Source organism: Ambystoma mexicanum, chromosome 1q (assembly GCF_040938575.1).
Source record: "Ambystoma mexicanum isolate Mex_15411 chromosome 1q, UKY_AmexF1_1, whole genome shotgun sequence".
In the NCBI taxonomy this organism is placed as follows: domain Eukaryota; kingdom Metazoa; phylum Chordata; class Amphibia; order Caudata; family Ambystomatidae; genus Ambystoma; species Ambystoma mexicanum.
Window position 1 is genome coordinate 123,558,107 of NC_090922.1, and position 19,661 is coordinate 123,577,767.

General features: G+C 48.7%; 1 protein-coding gene across 2 annotated transcripts in view; it reads right to left on the reverse strand.

The window, feature by feature from the left end:
• The window catches only part of BANP (BTG3 associated nuclear protein), a 1,679,897-nt gene that overhangs the window by 1,230,773 nt on the left and 429,463 nt on the right, over positions 1-19,661 (reverse strand). The window lies entirely within an intron of this gene.

Below are 19,661 nucleotides of genomic sequence, written 5' to 3' on the forward strand. Positions count from 1 at the left end.
CTTGGGGAGGCACTTTGTTGCGGGAGCGCAGCACTGCTGCCCAGGGCATGGTATTTCAGTCACCCTCGGAGCATTGGTTGGTGATCGCTGGCACCTCCCACCCGATTCCTAAATGGTGACGTTTCCTCCAATGGGGATGGGTGTTCCCGAATGGCTCGATACTGTTGAGCGTTATTTTAGCCCCATTGGTAGGGGGCACTTACTTCTTGTCTTGTTACATATGGTTGTCGTTCTTCGGTTTGAATGTTGGCATACTGGGTACTGGAGTAGGGCGAGTGGATGGACGGGAGGCGGTAGCTTGGAAAGGCACGAAATACAGAGCCTGTATATGAGCAGTGGTGGTCTGGGAGCAGGGGGATGACTGTTTTCTGGGAGGGTGTCACACACCAGGGTGGAGATAGCCCTGGGTGACTGTTGGGAGCGGGAGGGGGAAGGGTATGCTATGTACTATCGGGATGGCTCTGATTAATATAGTGATCTGGAACATCAGGGGGTTGGGTTCCTACTTGCGCAGAAACCGGGAGAAATCACTTTTGCGCAGCAAGAGAGTATTGATCGCTTTATTGCAAGAAACACACTTGCTCCCTGCGGAACAAGAGAAGGTTGTTGCTAGATTGGGGGTGGGAGGGATATGGATCCACCTACTCAAAGTTTGCCAGAAGAGTTATGGTATTCATATATCCCATAGTCCCTCTTTCGGCTTTTCGATGTTGAAATGGATGAAGAGGGCAGATATGTGATTGTGCACGAGTACGTGGATCATCAGGACGTATGTATAGTGAACTCCTATTGCCCTAATCATGCTATACACACTTTCCTTTGCCCCCTGGGCAGAAAGGTGGCCTGCATGAGGGATGCCATATTTCTTTGGGCAGGGGACTTTAACTGCGTTAGGGACCCAACTCTCAATAGATTTGATTCCACGTGGACCGGGTCATTACCAGCCTCTGAGGCCCTTAATGCTGTGCTGACGGAGTTCCGTTTGGTAGACCTTTGGAGGGAACAACATGCTAGCGGGTGGGAATACTCCTACCATTCGGCCCCTCACAGACTTTATACCAGAATTGATTATCTGTTTGTGTGGGATGAACACTTGGCTGACTTTTCAAGAGCGGAATATATGGGCCGCAATTTCAGACCAATCTCCACTACTGGTACACTGGCATATTCAAGAACCAAGAACACCCATCTCGACTTGGCATATGTTGTCTGAGTAACTACAAGATGACACCTTCAGGGGCCAACTGGAGGAGGACCTCACCATCTTCCTTGCGGCTCATGTGGGCAGCGTAGACAGCTGGGAAACAGTATTGGAGGCTCTGAAGGTGGTGACCAGAGGAGAAGTTATAACCAGAGCTGGGGGGTGGGAGGATCAGCAAATCGTTGCAGAAAACTCTGGGGGCCTTGGAAGACCGAATCAAGTTATTGAGTCGCAAGTTAACACTGACCGCACCACTGAAACAGAGCTTCACCCATTACGCACCCATTGTGTGGAAACATGGGAGAGGCTACGCAAGTTTGATTACGCAGTACACACAGCGCATATGCATGAAGAGGGGGACAAATCGGGGAGGCTGTTGGCGAGGCTGTGAAGGCAGAACAGCCCCGGCGAGCAATCACGCTAATACACGATGAATGCAACGTTCTCTGGTGGTCTCAGGCGGAGATAAACAACACTTGTAGTGCGTTCTACAGTAAGCTATGTAAGCATGAGACACTGGTTGACTCTGCAGAATTACGCCTAGCCTTTTCCCAGATTCGGTTACAACAGCTGACTACTGAGCAGGTGACTTTTCTAGAACTTCCTCTAACTCAGAAGGAACTGAGGGGAGTGATTTAGTCCCACAGAGTTTTACAAAGCATTTGGTTGAACCCTTACCCGTGTCCTGCTAAAAGTATATGAAGAAGCATATGATCAGGGCCTACTCCCCCATAGCATGCAGGAAACATCAATAGTCCCTATACTTAAACCTGGGATGCCTGCAGAGCTGTGTTAAACATTTTGACCCCTGGCTATGTTAAATCAGAATATTAAAATATTGACTGCATTGCTTGCCGGGAAACAGGATTGGTTTCCTGGACGGAGTACCTCTATGAATCTCTGCCTCCTGCAACATATAGTGGACCAGACTAATTTCCGGGACGCTCCATATGTAGTGGAATCTCTTGATGCTATTAAGATGTTTGATTCTGTTTATTGGGAATTTATGTGGGCTGCGTTGCAGGGTTTTGGAATTGGTGAAGGCTTCATACGATGGGTTAAGCTACTATACACACAGCCGGTGGCCAGCGTGAAAATGGGGAGATGGGTGTCAGGGGCATGGGATATACAACGAGGAACTTAAAGGGGTGTCCGCTGTCACCCATGCTTTATATATAGATAGGCATTGGAACCACTGGCGGTATTCCTGCACCAAGAATTCTCTGAGGCTGGAGTTGACTTGATGGCAGGGTCTACTCATCTTCCTATATCCGGACTATATCCTCCTGTACTTATGCGAGCAGGAGCACAACCTGGCCATTATCCTAGACGACTTTGATAAGCTGTCTGGGATTTCATTTAGCTGACAGAAATCGTGCCTCTTTCCCCTAGCGGGAATGAAACGATATGATAAACGAGATCTGCCAGATCTGGGGCTATAATGGGAGGTCAGCACGTTCAAATCCCCGGGAATGCACATAGCCCACACACCAGAGGACATGCACGTTAGAAAAACAGTTGAGACAGTAGGCGGGGTGTGGCTTTCCATGACATTCTGGGGTAAACTGCCACTGTCTCTTCTAGGCCAGATAGTAATACTGAAAATGATAATATTGCCACGTCTACTCTATTCCTTTGCTAACGTGCACTATTTCATTGCAGCAGGTTTTTTTGCTGGCTAGACACCTTACTAAGGGGATACTTGGTTCTCCCTTCAGAATGTTGTCCTCGCAGGCCCACCACAGGAGATCCTGCGTGACCCTGCTCGGAACCTGAAAAAGATTTGGGGGCCCACTGGAGAGATCTCATTATAAGCCGAGAGTCTGGCACCAGGAAAATGGAGGATGCCAGGAGGTCGAGCAATCTCAAAAAGGCTGGAAGATGCTGGGCACGCTGGAATTTGGTGACCAGCTGCAGAATGTGTTGAGCCCTCACCTCGGGTGGCAAGGCTTTTCCCAAGGATGCATCGAGGACTGGTTCGATGAACTGGAGCCTTTGAGATGGTATCATGTGGGACTCCTCGAATTGAGGCAGAAGCCCAGTCTGTGGAGAGAATTGCAGGTTATGCTGAGATGTTCCAGGACCTGTTTGGGGGGGAACGGTCCCTGATCAGCCAATCATCCAGGTAGGGGTAGACATGAATCCCCACTTCTCCTGAGACTGACTGCCACCACCACCATCATCAACTTGGTGAAAACCTTTGGGGTGTAGGTCAGCCCAAATGGCAGAACTCGAAACTGATAATGAGAACCACCAACGGCGAACCTTGGGTACTTTATGTGCTTGTGATGCATAGAAAGATGAAAGTAAGCATCCTGAAGGTCCAATGACACCATCCAATCCTGAAGCTGGAGGGCCTGAAAGATCTGAGAAAGGGTGACTATCTTGAACTTGTCCTTCCTGAGGAACTTGTTCAAGCATCTCAAGTCCAAGATGGCTCTCAATCCTCTGTCCTTCTTGGCGATTAGGAAATAGGGAGAGTACCACCCTTTGTTCCTTTTCATCACAGCACCTTTCTCTAGCAGGCTCTACATTTCCTGCAAAAGGAACGGATCCGGAACGTGATCCTGAGGTGTTCTTAAAAAGGGGAGGCAATAACCCTGGGCTACTGTTTCCAATTCCCACTCATCTGAAGTAATGCCTCGCTATTCTTGCAAATGCTGAGAAGGTCTGCCTCCCACCATGGTTTCATGGGTTCAGGCCTCAGAGAGGTTTTGAGGCGGCTGAGGCTGAGGGTAAAGTAGCAGTTGCTTGGGCAGACTTGGCACCTCTTTCCCGTCACCATAAGGGAACTTTCTTTGGCCCCTTTGTGAGCAATTAGACCATCCCCACGGTGGGTGTGCGCTCACCTGGATTTTTTTTTAAATTCTAAATGAAATTGAATGATGGTAGATCAACCACCGGGAAATGTGTGCGGCTAATCCGCACAAATTTTGCTATGCCCACTGCACGACATACAGCTAGACCTGTCTACTCTAGGTAGACATAGCGTACAGGTGCTGCCCCCTCTGTCATATTTAGTTGGAATATGACAGCCAAGACTACATCAAAGCATCTCAGAAGGGGGAGAAGCAAAACCTTCCTTCTGCCGTGGCCAGCCTAATTAACTAACAAAGGCTCCATGGATCCACCCTTTCCTTTGTTAGCTGCAGGTGGCAGCCTTGCATACTAATCAGAGTTAATTCAAACAGAACCACATGAGGCCTGGTCGTAGGACTAACAAATGACTTGAAAAACCCCACAACCTTTGATATGCACTGTGTCAACCTGAAGCCAGCTCCCGCCTCTCAGTATCAAGGGCAGTGACCTGTCATGTCTGAAACTATGCATTTACAGTAGTCATCCAGCAGTGGAACCCCATTCAGAAGGTACGAGTATGTGGTTTGACCAAGACCAAAAGGCTGTTCTCACCACAGCTTCAAGGGAGACCTGCCGCTTTAATCGGGAACCATAGAGAGCTCAATTAACCAGAGGTACCCTTTGATCCACAAGAGACAGGAAGATGGGTGGGACTTAGTATGACATGTTTTCATCCCTTTACCTTTTCTGTTGCAAAGCACTCTGGTTATGACCTCATGCATACAGGAGACTGTAGGTGGGCACCCAGGATTGGCTTAGCCTACACCAATCACTGGGGCCCATTTGGCTTTAAAAAAGGGTTGAGCCCCTCTTTTGGGCAGATCATCTGAAGACTTTCCAAGGAATAATAAGAACACCTCATTTGGACGCTGGCTGAAGGTAGTCTGCCTTACAGCTTCCACCAGTGAAGGAAGGCCAGGATTTCTAAAGAGGGAGGCAAGATCCCTCCCCTAAACATCTCCCATGGAACAGAGAGAGATACTCAATCCAGAGGACCCTCCAGCTGCTCCAGGACCGGTGCCCAGCCAGCACACAGCATGCCCTGCTAGGCTCTGCAAGCAATCTTCCTAGATGGGAAGTGCCAGAGAGTCTCTGAACCAAACCAAGGACATGGCTGTTGCCTGCAACACTCTTCTCAGCTTTGGGCTGTCCACCTTAAAGGACGACACAAGCCCAGGGAAAAAGCTAGGAGGAGTGCATCAACAAGCATCATCCAGCATCTGTCTTAAAGGACATTTTCCAGCCAATCGAGCCCCTCGAGCTGCAACCGACTGCACCGCTGACTGTTGTCACTTCGCAGTCACAAACGTCATCCACGATGCCTCGACCAGTGCATCAGACCCACCAACCAGCACTGAGACAATGATTCCTGACCCCGAGCCGCTGTGCAGGCCAGTCTGCAGCCGTCCGTCCAGACTCGCTCGAACTGCCTGCCGCCGGATACCCGCAGCTGTCTTTCGTCTTGAGCTCTGTTGAAGGAGCTGCAAAGCACTCTGAAACCGACTCGACCCTGTCGAGCACCAAGAACTTCTACAAGCATAAGGTACATTGGGGTTCTGTCCCCCTTGTCCTTCTCCGAAGGCCCCTAGTAACATTTCACGACCCATTGCTACCTTTGTGTTGAAACCAAGTATCTTTGAACTATTGTGATTAATTACTTTACTGACTACCTTTTGTCAGAATTCAGAGTACATACCATTTCCTTGTTTAAAACTGTCTGTCCTCTGCATTCCTTTACAGGGTGGTTTGTATTTTGTAGTCTGCTAGAACCGTCTGTTGTGATAATAATAAAGTAGATATTTTTATACATCCTTGACCGGTTAGTCTCTTTTATCATTGGGTAATAATTGTATTTTCACTGTGTTGCAACTAACCAATGATCCACGACCTTGCAGAGATAAGCCTGTAGTTCCGTCGACGTTACCAAAATTGGACAAGGTGGTTTATAATTTGCTTGCATTTCCAATCTGTTCGGATCCATTCTGGGGGACTAGAGGTATGGGGCTGATTGATGGTTTAGAAACCTATATTCATCCCTGGACCACTGGTTCCCCGGAAGTTGATTCGTCACACACTTTGACCGGCAAGTCCTCTCGCTCTACGAAAAGAGGAGTAGTAACGAAAAGGACCTGCCCCTCCAAGCTGGTCCACTGCGGTGTGACGGTTGTGGCTGTCTGAAGGCAGCGCCAAGCGATTTGGCTGCTACCTTTGAGGTCTGCACCTTTTCCAGGCTCTCGTCAGTCTTGCTGCCAAACAGCAGAGTGCCATCAAAGGGCATGTTGAGTAGTCTGGAATGCACGTCCGGTGCAAATCCCGACTTCCTCAACTATGCAAACCTACATATCACTGTGCTCGCTGACATGTCTCTGCTGACACTGTCTGCAGAGTCCAAACCTGACTGGAGAGAATCACACATCGCTTCCTTCCTGTCTCTCAAAATGTCCACAAAGCCGCCTCTCTCTTCCCCTTTGGAAATGTGTTCAGCCACTATGAGGATGCAGTCCCACAAGATGAGCAAGAACTTAGCAAAAGCACAAGTGGCATTGGCTAATTTTAGTGCCATGCTTCCAGCAGAAAACACCTTTTTCGCCAATGCGTTTTAACGCTTATCATCCCTATCCGACGGTAAGGTGGGGTATGCCGTTTGCTTGGACGTAGAAGTTGCTGCCTGGACGACCAAGTTTCCATAGTGTTGGGTGTCTGGATAAGTAGTCTGGATCACCACTTGACGGTCTGTACTTTTTGGTCAGGTTTTTGTTGACAGCCGGTCTTGTATCCGGTGCCTCCCTATTTGCTTTAACCCTCTTCTGTGGGGCAATGTGAAAGGGTAATACTGGATCCTTTTGTGATCCCTTATCCCAAATACCGGTAAGGTTGTCCTGTTCAAATGTAGGAGCTGGCCTGCCCCATCCCAAAAATTCTATCACTCTAGATATTAGCTGTCCATACAAAGCATCTGCGTGCTCTGCTGGGTCTGGCTTGCCAAATTCCTGCTCTGGTGATGTATCTATACAACTCGCTGACTGTACATTCTCATGAAGGTCCTTCATTCTGACTTCTCTGAAATGAGGGCCTCAGGAACATCAGGTCTTCCAAACTCTAGTCCAAAGGATGGTGTATCTTGGTCACATGTTTGATGTTGATTGAGTCCTCGAAGGCCTGAACCCCGACTCAATGGAGTCTTCGACAGTTGAGGACTGCTCAGTCATCGAGTCGGGTCCTCGATGGTTCGAGGGGGTCAATGGCTTGTCTTTCGGGCTCGAGGGCACGCAGGATTTGGCCTTAGACTTTTCTTTGTCTGCTTTTGACAGCGCAACAGGAGCATGGCTTTTTGAAATCTCCTTCGAGTGGGCCGTGTCCGCCTTGTCTAAGATTTCAAGCATTTTCTGCCTCAATGCCTCCCATTCGGCTGGAGTCGCCGACTTACTTGGGCAGGCTATTTTCCATTCCGTTGATGAATCAGAGGAAGTAGAAGGAGACCTATGGCGCCTTTTCTTCATCTTTCTCGATGAAGAGGAGGAGTGGTGTGAACTGTCCCTGGAACAAGAGCATTTGTTGGACCTCTTCCTCCGTGGGGAGTCGTCTCTCGACTCGTCCGACTAGCACCTTTTTAATTGTGTCATCGAGGGGGATTTCATAGGGGGCCTACCCGCAGCTAACTTCGGCTTATCCTCCAATGCCTCACCTGTCATGGACTGGCAAGACCCACAGTCTTCCGTCCTGTGCTCGTCACCAAGGCACCACAGCCAGACCGTATGAGGATGTGTAATGGACATCTTGGCGTGGCAGTCATAACACTTCTTAAACCCAGCCTTTGGGGTTGATGAAGCCAATGATTAGACCATTTTATCAATGTTGCAGTTTCTGATGAAACCAAACACGTGCTGCGCTTGAAGTTTGGGGAACACTAGAGGATGGCTGAGTGTGAGGACAGTGGTGCCCCTTGCATCAAGCGACCCAGAATAGTGGAGACACCGGGCCACTGTGGAGAGGGAGACCCGGAGGAGCTGGACTGCTATCTCGGCCGACGGCGCCGGGAACAGGACCGCTCAGAGGAATGCGCTGCTCTGGCTCCTTGCAATCCAGCTGAGGAGCAAGACAAGCAGTGGAGGTGCTACGGAGGTGAGCAGAGCCTGACCCACGGGTGTGGCATATCAATGGCACCCGGATTGTGCAGATGGCCCCCCGTGAGGAATTTCTAGGGTCACCCATGTTTAGACTTGGCATCGGCATAGAGATAGCAGTCGGGCAACCTTACCCTTACACATAGGGGGGGCTGGTCCCTCACCAGTCTGCACACCAGACAGAAAGGCAAGGAGAAAGGAGCACTTTAACGGTACACTGAGGGACAAAATGTACTACTGGGCAAGTGCCGCTAGTGCACACTGACATAACTCTGTTTCGGAAGGAACTCACTTGTAATTGGGCCCTCTTTGCTGAAGGGGTTGAGGGGCGGTAGCCCAGAGACATACTGCTTAATACTGGTCAGTCTGCAGTGGGGCAGCGGGGCAGGAACAAGGGATTTGCACTTGGTTTATGAAATGGAGGAAAGGCACCTGTTGGAATGGAGCAGCCATCTAAGATACTACTGGAGACTATAATCGTCAAGCAGACAGGTTACCTAACAGTGATTAGTCACTTTGCAGCCTAGGTGTGACAGGGAGTATAATCTCAAAATGGGGTGGGTGGCTCCTGCGTGGATAGTGGGGGCTGCACTGCAACATTGGTCCTGCGCAGGTGGACAACGTCCTGCGCGGGCCCATGGTTGCCCAGATTGCTGTCACCCTTGCTGTGATATTGGGATTCTCCTGGCACGGGGCTGATGGGTGCCCCCTCCCTGAATAGCGCTGAAGATTCAAAATCATACGCCTTGGTGAAAACCCTTTGACTGATCCATCTGGTCCAAGGCTGCTGAGAGGGAACAGTTCTGCTTTCGGTCTGCTTCCCACACATACTATCTAGAGGCACACTGCACACAACAGAGGATATATTAGTTTTTCTTTTGGCATGGTGACCACCAAAACTAAAGAAGGCACCAATGAAAGAACCAGAACGGACAGATGAGACGCCAGAGCTGGCAGAAACGCAGAAAGACAAGATCCTCGCTGTGATTGCAGCATCATCAAGGACCTCCTGTGGAGGCCAAGATTGAGGAAGTCAAAGTGGATATGCACGTCTTGAGACAGGAGGTTCGGTCCTTGGCCGAGAGGGTTACAGCTATGGAAACATTTGCTTCAAGAAACTGCGACAGCCACCACTGACCTGGAATTGAAAGTGAAGTCAGCAGAAGCGGAAAACTTTGAACTGGAGATGTGCTGAAAATGCTGAAGGAAGGCCACAAAGAAATAATATTCCACCTGCCAGAGGGGACTGAAGGATCAGACCCCACCTCCTATATTGAAAATCTGATACTCCAGGAGATGGGCTTGGGACGATTATCCTAGGGATTTGCGATTGAAAGGGCACACCGCTCGCTACAGATAAGACCACCCCACAGGGCCAACCCGTGGCCCATTTTTGCCAGGGTCCAAATTTTTAAAGACAGAGAGGTGATTCTACAAATCTCCAGGGATTGAGGCACTATCCAGCGGGGCAACTCAATAGTCGCTATTTACCCTATTTACCCTGATTATAGACCACAGGTGCAGAGAAAAAGAAACATGTTTGTGCCAACAGAAGAGAGGCTCATTGTCAAGGCCTTAAGTATATGATTGTCTATCCTGCCAAATTCAAGGTGCTCTACAAAAGGAAAACGCTCCTCTTTGAAACCTCAGAGGTTGCCAACTTATGGATGGATCACAATGGCATGTCCAATGTGGCCTGTGAAGATAGCTCGGACAGAAGAAGGAATAAATCCTGAACTAGTTATAATGGGGCGTGCAATACTTCACAGACCACAATTGTCACTTGTAAATGACTGCTGCTTGGGGAGGCACTTTGTTGCGGGATCGCAGCACTGCTGCCCAGGGCATGGTATTTCAGTCACCCTCGGAGCATTGGTTGGTGATCGCTGGCACCTCCCACCCGATTCCTAAATGGTGACGTTTCCTCCAATGGGGATGGGCGTTCCCGAATGGCTCGATACTGTTGAGCGTTATTTTAGCCCCATTGGTAGGGGGCACTTACTTCTTGTCTTGTTACATATGGTTGTCGTTCTTCGGTTTGAATGTTGGCATACTGGGTACTGGAGTAGGGCGAGTGGATGGACGGGAGGCGGTAGCTTGGAAAGGCACGAAATACAGAGCCTGTATATGAGCAGTGGTGGTCTGGGAGCAGGGGGATGACTGTTTTCTGGGAGGGTGTCACACACCAGGGTGGAGATAGCCCTGGGTGACTGTTGGGAGCGGGAGGGGGAAGGGTATGCTATGTACTATCGGGATGGCTCTGATTAATATAGTGATCTGGAACATCAGGGGGTTGGGTTCCTACTTGCGCAGAAACCGGGAGAAATCACTTTTGCGCAGCAAGAGAGTATTGATCGCTTTATTGCAAGAAACACACTTGCTCCCTGCGGAACAAGAGAAGGTTGTTGCTAGATTGGGGGTGGGAGGGATATGGATCCACCTACTCAAAGTTTGCCAGAGGAGTTATGGTATTCATATATCCCATAGTCCCTCTTTCGGCTTTTCGATGTTGAAATGGATGAAGAGGGCAGATATGTGATTGTGCACGAGTACGTGGATCATCAGGAGGTATGTATAGTGAACTCCTATTGCCCTAATCATGCTATACACACTTTCCTTTGCCCCCTGGGCAGAAAGGTGGCCTGCATGAGGGATGCCATATTTCTTTGGGCAGGGGACTTTAACTGCGTTAGGGACCCAACTCTCAATAGATTTGATTCCACGTGGACCGGGTCATTACCAGCCTCTGAGGCCCTTAATGCTGTGCTGACGGAGTTCCGTTTGGTAGACCTTTGGAGGGAACAACATGCTAGCGGGTGGGAATACTCCTACCATTCGGCCCCTCACAGACTTTATACCAGAATTGATTATCTGTTTGTGTGGGATGAACACTTGGCTGACTTTTCAAGAGCGGAATATATGGGCCGCAATTTCAGACCAATCTCCACTACTGGTACACTGGCATATTCAAGAACCAAGAACACCCATCTCGACTTGGCATATGTTGTCTGAGTAACTACAAGATGACACCTTCAGGGGCCAACTGGAGGAGGATCTCACCATCTTCCTTGCGGCTCATGTGGGCAGCGTAGACAGCTGGGAAACAGTATTGGAGGCTCTGAAGGTGGTGACCAGAGGAGAAGTTATAACCAGAGCTGGGGGGTGGGAGGATCAGCAAATCGTTGCAGAAAACTCTGGGGGCCTTGGAAGACCGAATCAAGTTATTGAGTCGCAAGTTAACACTGACCGCACCACTGAAACAGAGCTTCACCCATTACGCACCCATTGTGTGGAAACATGGGAGAGGCTACGCAAGTTTGATTACGCAGTACACACAGCGCATATGCATGAAGAGGGGGACAAATCGGGGAGGCTGTTGGCGAGGCTGTGAAGGCAGAACAGCCCCGGCGAGCAATCACGCTAATACACGATGAATGCAACGTTCTCTGGTGGTCTCAGGCGGAGATAAACAACACTTGTAGTGCGTTCTACAGTAAGCTATGTAAGCATGAGACACTGGTTGACTCTGCAGAATTACGCCTAGCCTTTTCCCAGATTCGGTTACAACAGCTGACTACTGAGCAGGTGACTTTTCTAGAACTTCCTCTAACTCAGAAGGAACTGAGGGGAGTGATTTAGTCCCACAGAGTTTTACAAAGCATTTGGTTGAACCCTTACCCGTGTCCTGCTAAAAGTATATGAAGAAGCATATGATCAGGGCCTACTCCCCCATAGCATGCAGGAAACATCAATAGTCCCTATACTTAAACCTGGGATGCCTGCAGAGCTGTGTTAAACATTTTGACCCCTGGCTATGTTAAATCAGAATATTAAAATATTGACTGCATTGCTTGCCGGGAAACAGGATTGGTTTCCTGGACGGAGTACCTCTATGAATCTCTGCCTCCTGCAACATATAGTGGACCAGACTAATTTCCGGGACGCTCCATATGTAGTGGAATCTCTTGATGCTATTAAGATGTTTGATTCTGTTTATTGGGAATTTATGTGGGCTGCGTTGCAGGGTTTTGGAATTGGTGAAGGCTTCATACGATGGGTTAAGCTACTATACACACAGCCGGTGGCCAGCGTGAAAATGGGGAGATGGGTGTCAGGGGCATGGGATATACAACGAGGAACTTAAAGGGGTGTCCGCTGTCACCCATGCTTTATATATAGATAGGCATTGGAACCACTGGCGGTATTCCTGCACCAAGAATTCTCTGAGGCTGGAGTTGACTTGATGGCAGGGTCTACTCATCTTCCTATATCCGGACTATATCCTCCTGTACTTATGCGAGCAGGAGCACAACCTGGCCATTATCCTAGACGACTTTGATAAGCTGTCTGGGATTTCATTTAGCTGACAGAAATCGTGCCTCTTTCCCCTAGCGGGAATGAAACGATATGATAAACGAGATCTGCCAGATCTGGGGCTATAATGGGAGGTCAGCACGTTCAAATCCCCGGGAATGTACATAGCCCACACACCAGAGGACATGCACGTTAGAAAAACAGTTGAGACAGTAGGCGGGGTGTGGCTTTCCATGACATTCTGGGGTAAACTGCCACTGTCTCTTCTAGGCCAGATAGTAATACTGAAAATGATAATATTGCCACGTCTACTCTATTCCTTTGCTAACGTGCACTATTTCATTGCAGCAGGTTTTTTTGCTGGCTAGACACCTTACTAAGGGGATACTTGTGTGGGCCAGAGCACACAGAAAATTGCCCTGAATACTTAATGCATGGCTTATAAGGATGAAGCTGCAACTCCCATCTGGTTGCGCAGCTTCAACACATGGCAAACTGGCTGTCGGACATGCCTACTATGGAATCTAGGCTGTTACAAGATATACTGCAACCGGTGGTGCTGAAGGAAGCCCTGTGGGTAACAGATTGCTGCGTAGGCCGCATGGCACTGTTGGTTAAGCTTGGGTGGCAAGTCTGGAAAAGAATGGTGAAAGTGCTAGGGTTGTGCAGTCCGTACTCGCTGCATGTCCCCATGACGGCAGATGCATGTTCGAAACTCGGTGGACAGGCGGTGGGATGATCTGGGGTTTACCACATGGGGGGACATGTACAAAGATGGAACCTTCAGGGAATTGATGCAGACTCAGGGTCTCCCCCAAGGGCCAGTTCTTACGGTATCGGAAGCTCCTGGCAATGGCAAAGAGGAAATGGACACCTGGCCGAAAGAACCAGACCCTAATGCACTATTAACACTGCTGTATGAGTTGGAAGATGGCTGGCCCCCGGTATCTCTGGTGTATCGGTGCAGTTAATGTGCGGAACATGCGATTGAAAGTATTATGGGAGGCAGATTTGGGCCGGGAGCTAAGTGACACCCAATCGGATGTTGCATTGTTTTTTTTCTAAGAAGGTCTCACGCAATGCAAGGTTCTGCCTTTTGCAACTTAATTAAACATATAGGACACCCAATCATGTGGTTAGATTTGAGCCTACTGTGCCATCTGTCTGCCCATGATGTATTATGGAAGATGCTTATAATCCAAATGTTCTGGTACTGTATGCGAGTGCAGGCTTCCTAGCACCAGATAAAGACAGCATGTGTTAAAGTAGGGGTTACACGCTACTGCTGGGATTGGGTCGAATGCTTGTTAGGCGCATACCCCAGACCGGAAAATAAAGATGCGCAATTACGTTTATGGAATTAGCATGTGTTTTAGCTAAACGACATATAGCAATGGCCTGGAAGTTGAAAGGGGGGGCCACAATACTCTCTACAGTACATAGACCTTGCACGATGGAGTGTAGCATAGACCACTGCTTGATATAGGGCTTTGAGAGTTGGAAAGCGGGAGCCCACGGACAATGTAGAGGCATGGAATGCTCTTCTCCGGATGATGTTGCACCCATCAGACGACAAAACCCTGTAAGCACTGAAATGTTGCGTTACTTTTCGTTGATCATGTATTCAACAGGACTCATACTTATATGCGACACCCTTGATGATCCCTTTCTCCCCACCTGCTCGAACCGGTTGTTGTATTTGGATGCCCCCAATGCTACGGATGCACCACTGACGGGAACTGTCCCCCACCCAACTACAAGTCCAAGAAATATAGGATGCCCTGTTTTTGTTAGGTTACCCTGTTTGTTCATTGCCACAATGTGTACCTCATATGGTATGTACTCAATAGCGTTTCTGTTTTTGTTGATTATAAGATACAGATGGTGGATATTGTATTGCGGTTGCATAAATCAGTAAACAGAGTTTAAAATAAATAAAATGGGGCTCGGATATTAGAATTGCTTGAATTTAGTCTATTTACAAGACGCCCATTACCAGGATCTATTGGAATTGATTTAAGTTCTTGTTGATTCTCCAAGACATGGCGCATACAGTTAAGACAACTTGTCAGAACCCAGAGTTTGTATCATGTCATAACCGAAAGGTTAATAAAGAGGGGGCTTTCTAAAAGACAACATTCCTAATTATCCGTGAATTGAAAAAGTTTGACTACTGTGAAGGCATCAGGAAGCAAGACACAAACAACAGATTCAAAGTTAAAAAGAAAAGGGTTTATTAACTCAAATGTCAGGATGGTTGAAGGCCTAACTTGCCTTATGCTAAGGTGGGATTTCCCTACCTGACTGAAACTAAGGAAAGTCTAAGTCAACTTAAATGGCTGTCTGTGTCCAAAACCTATCCTTGCCCTCAGAACTAGAGCTAAACAATGTGTAGGGATGTCAACAATAAAAGACATGGTGATCAATACAAAGTTATTAGCTTCTTCCAGCTCTTAGCTTTGTTTTCAGCTCCCCTTCCCAAAATTTAAGAAAGTTCCACAAATGTTTTAGGATTACCATTCTGAAGTTCAGAACAGTTCCACAAATCCTTGGGGTTCCCTTCCCCAAGTTCAAGACAACACAGTTCCACAAATCCTTGAGGATCCCTTCTCCAAGTTTAAAGCAACACAGTTTCATAGAAAAGGGTCTTGATGGCTCTGTCCTCAAGACAGCATTAAGGTTCACCAAGTCTCAGGGTTCCCTTCCCCAAGTCTTCAACTTGTCAGCTTAAACATGATTTCAGTCTTTCAATGCTCAAAACAACTCCAAATCAAATTAACAATCCTTCTATATAGGCTTAGCAATTCAATCAGCTTACTTCTTCTTGGTTTGCTTCAACAGTCTAGCTTTCACTCTTGGGGATTGCCTGGTGTAGGCGCAGTTGTCAGACAGCACGGTCCACCCATTACAGGTCGTGCTACCAAGAACCCAAGGCTCTTTGGCCCACACAGGTTCTTCTGTATCTGCCCCTGTGTGAACGTTCACACTCAATTGGCTTCTCCTTGTCAGGCCCTTGGCTTTGCCACACGGTGTCACATCTCCTTGGCCAATTCTTGGCCTTGTCGCACTGTATTCATGCATAAGGTTCATTTTGTGATGATTTTTAGTCCTTGAGCACCTTGCGGCCATGTTCTCTCGCAATCTTCCACAAGCACTTCATGGTGTTTCTATACGAATAGCACCTGGTGTTTTCTTGGTCAGTGGGACAGAAGTAGCAATATCCCATAAATACGGCTGTGATTGAGGGTTCCTCCTTCTCATCCCCAATCCCTAAGGACCCTCCACCCAGGGGATCCTCCCTCGCTTCTCCACCCCCAAGGTCTGGATCCAAAAGCAAAGGCCTTTCCCTGACCCCTCAGATTTCTCACACCACGTCAACTCTATTTTCAGAAAGAAATTCAACTTGTTCAAAGTCTTTTGTAGTGATTAGTCTAAGATTTGGAATTTCTGAAAACAAAGCTAAGACGTATTGCCAATTCAATGGCAAGGATTCATCATCGTTCAAAAGGCGTTGCATCATTCCAAAATGTCCACCGACACTGAATAGACGTGCCGACGGCTGCCCCTCCACCCCAGTAAAGCTACAGGCAGATTCCACCATCCTAAGGGCAAGAAACGGAGGAAGTGAGCAGCAGAGGAAGTGAGCAGCAGAGGTCCCTCTGCAGCATAGAGTATTGTGTGGGAGGACAGCCCAACTCCCCGAGAGGGACATATTTATGGACCCGGCAGCGTGGGAGACCAGGGCAGCTTCAGCGACTAGATGCGGCGGACTCTGCCTCCTACACTGAGAAGAGTGGAGGAGCCGTCACCCACCAAGGGAGAAAGGGTGAGGTGGGAGAAAACCACACACGGCGGGACAGCGTAAAAAGGAGCATGGCACGGAACCGGGAACTTACAGCAATTGGCTGCGGACAAGTAACCGGCCTAGGGAGGTCATCCCCCAGCCGCAAGAGTGGCAAAGTGAAAAGTGCAGAGGAGCGACGTCAGGAGGCCGAACGGGGAAGGGGAGCCGGGTAGATCCCCACTGGTAGTCGGCCCTCCAGAGGCAGGACAGAGAAGGCAGCACGGCGGCCCACCTAAGAGCAGAAGGCAGTACCACAACGACAGTCGGTCCCGCAGACCCCCCGGGAAGCAAGAGAAGGCTGCTGGGAGCCCCCGTATCACAGGACAAAGACCAAGAAAAGTGCTGTCCCTCTAACAGAAACACAGAGGCCACAGGAGCGTGTGGAATCGGCAGCTCAGCAGTGGCAGCGGGAGAGAGTGCCAGCTCCATACGCCGCGCTAGTTATCCCATCGGAGGGAAGCCAGCTGCAATGGTCAAGCCCTGCGAGCATCAGAGGGAAGTCGCTGACGGCAGGCCACACAACCTCAGCCCACCTGGAAGAGCAGAGGGGGCAGGCAGGCGGGCGAGAAGAGCCGTCGCCCAGGAAATATGCAAGCAAGGAGAGGGGAGTTAAAGGGGAAAAGAAAAGGATTGTTTGGAGGGAGCCTAGACTGCTGGAAGAGGGGAGGCTTGCACAGGGCGGTGAGCCTACATCAGAGGAGAGAGGCCTGAGGGGGAGATCCGTGATAGCGGAGAAGAGGTCAACTGCATGCACGACCAGACTAAGGGCGGGCGGGGAGGCCTGCCTGCACACCCTGCAAGAGCGCAAGGGGCTCACCCTAAGGCCCCATAGGACTGCTTTTCAATTTACTATGGTCATGTGATAAAACACAACTATTCTGGAATTAGGTTTTAGCTCAGGTTAAAAGTATTAACGAGCTGAATCTCCCATGGGACCCGGGAATTGTGCTGCTAAGTGATACTGGGGACAGAGCCTTTCCCACTATCAGGTGCTTTGGCAACTCTAGTAACCCACCCCCTAACTGCTGCTAAAATTACAATTGCCTGAGTGTGGAAGAACCCAGAAGGCCCCATGATGACCATGTGGTGGACAAAATGTTGGGAAAAAGTGGTGGCAGAATAAAATCACACCTTTGAATTTGGGATTATTAGGAACATTTTACGGTATGTGGTCTCCATTTCTAGATTATGCTGAGCAAGTCCCCGGTAAAGCAAGTAAACCTCACAGACTTTGTTGGTTCTCGGTTGTACTGAACTGGTCGGAATGTGCCTTTGCCATTTCAGGAGCTGCGTACGCCTGATAAGATGTTGCCTCTTCTCTTTATTGTTGCTCACCCGGCTTTCAATTCTGTGCCCTGTGATAAACTTGAGCTGTATTTTTGCTTAATGTTTATGAAGTTATATGTGGTGTTTGCTTAAATATAATAAAATGATTTGATTGAAAAAATAAAACTAATATTAGTGTAAAAGAAGTGTCTTGCCGATGGATACATTAGGTGACAAAGTGACTGCCTTTCCTCACTAGTTTATCACAGCTATCTCAGGGGCTCAGGGAAAAATTAGACCCATGTGAATGAAAAAAATGACAGAACCTTTCAAAACATTCTTCTCAACCAACAACAAGGTCCACAAGTACAAGAACAACTCCATATATGTTACCTCCAACAGAAAACATCTTAGGAGAATTGCTGATGGGCATACAATGCAAAGGTTTAAACCTTTTACCAACAGCTTGCCCAAATCACAGAAATTAAGGAGGCATTACCCAAGACTAGGGCCCTTGACGAAGTGCCAAGCCTGTCTCGGAGGATTAGGGAATTTGTGACCATTGGGGTGGGTACTATCACCCACTACGTGATGAAGGACCCCCCCAGCAGTGTGGGGAAGATCACCACCTTTCCCTCTCGGCATAGCAAGCCACCCCAAGTCACTAGCCTCTATCCCCTCGCAAGTCCAAGTGTCAGAAGTCTAGTTAGATCCAGGCGCCAACTTACCAGAATGCTGGCAGACTTGGGACTGCAGCTCTGTGGTGTGGAGAGCCATCAAGAAGAGTAAAACGAAGTCCATGTGTACAAGTGCAGGTTAAACTCTGCAATCTCACCAAATGTTGTCACTTAAAAGAGACTAGGGAAGAGGAGCAGGACACATGTGGCGGCAGCAGCCTCTCTCCCACGTCTATGACAATCAAGGATGCCGAAGCAGCAAGGAAACCACAATTTCAAATGAGCAAATCCTTGGTTAACACACAAAATAGCATTCACCAGGGCAGAGGGAATGGAGGGAGAGCCCAGTTGGCAGGGCGAGCAAAGGGATGGCCAAAGCAGTGTGGAGAGAGCTAAGAGGTACAGGGAAGGAACATGTCGAGGAGAGATGAGTGGTGAGGAGAAGGATGGCTTGGCAGTGGCTAGATATGAGGAGGTTAGTGAGGAAAGGGAGATGGTTTGGGGGCAAGGAAAGAAGGACCATGGGCAATTAGGAGGAGGATGTTGGCAACCACAGAGGAAGGTGGACATGAAGACACAAGGAGAGAGGAGGAAAGGTGTAAAGAGAAGGTGGTGAAAGAACAAGATGAATAGGTGACGAATGTACAGGTGGAGGTGATAGTAAGGGGAGGTGGTGTTGAATTAACAAGAGACGAGGCGGCAGAAACAGTGGTGTTGGTGAAAGGAAGAGGCAAGTGAGAACCTGAGGAGCAGGTGAGAGAACAAAATGAAGCATTGAGAGACATGGAGGAAGCAGTGAGGGACCCAGAAGCTAACAAAAGAGTTGACAAAGGATGAGGCTTATATAAAGGTCTATAGAGAACAGGATGCTTACAGGTGCGCTGCACACCTAGCAGACCGGAATGAAGTTGTGAAGGAGTTAAAAATATATGGTGGAGCAGCCAGGAGGTAACATGAGCACAACGTAGGGGCAGCCTAGTGATGGAGTGCATAGGGGAATAGAAAAGGGTTTCCAAGGAACAAGAATGGTGCAGTCCGCAAGGAAAGTAACCAGAAATTGGAGGTGGAATTTCAACAAGATGGTCCCCATATCAAAGCTAGAAGAATCCCTGCCTACCCAGCAAAACAGCCAGCAACCAGTGGAAGACAATAGGGCTTAAACCGGATTACCTCCAGCCTAATTCCCACTGTCACCCAGATTTTGACATTGACAGCAGCAGAAACACTGAACTGGACCAAGCCAGGAAAGGTGGAGGAGCTAACACTTGGGAAGAAGTGCAGAGGATAATTACACATCCAAGACTAATTTTAAAAAAACTACTCCCTGTTCGTCTGCACCCCAGGATTGGCAGCAGGAGGTCAAGACAGACTTTTGA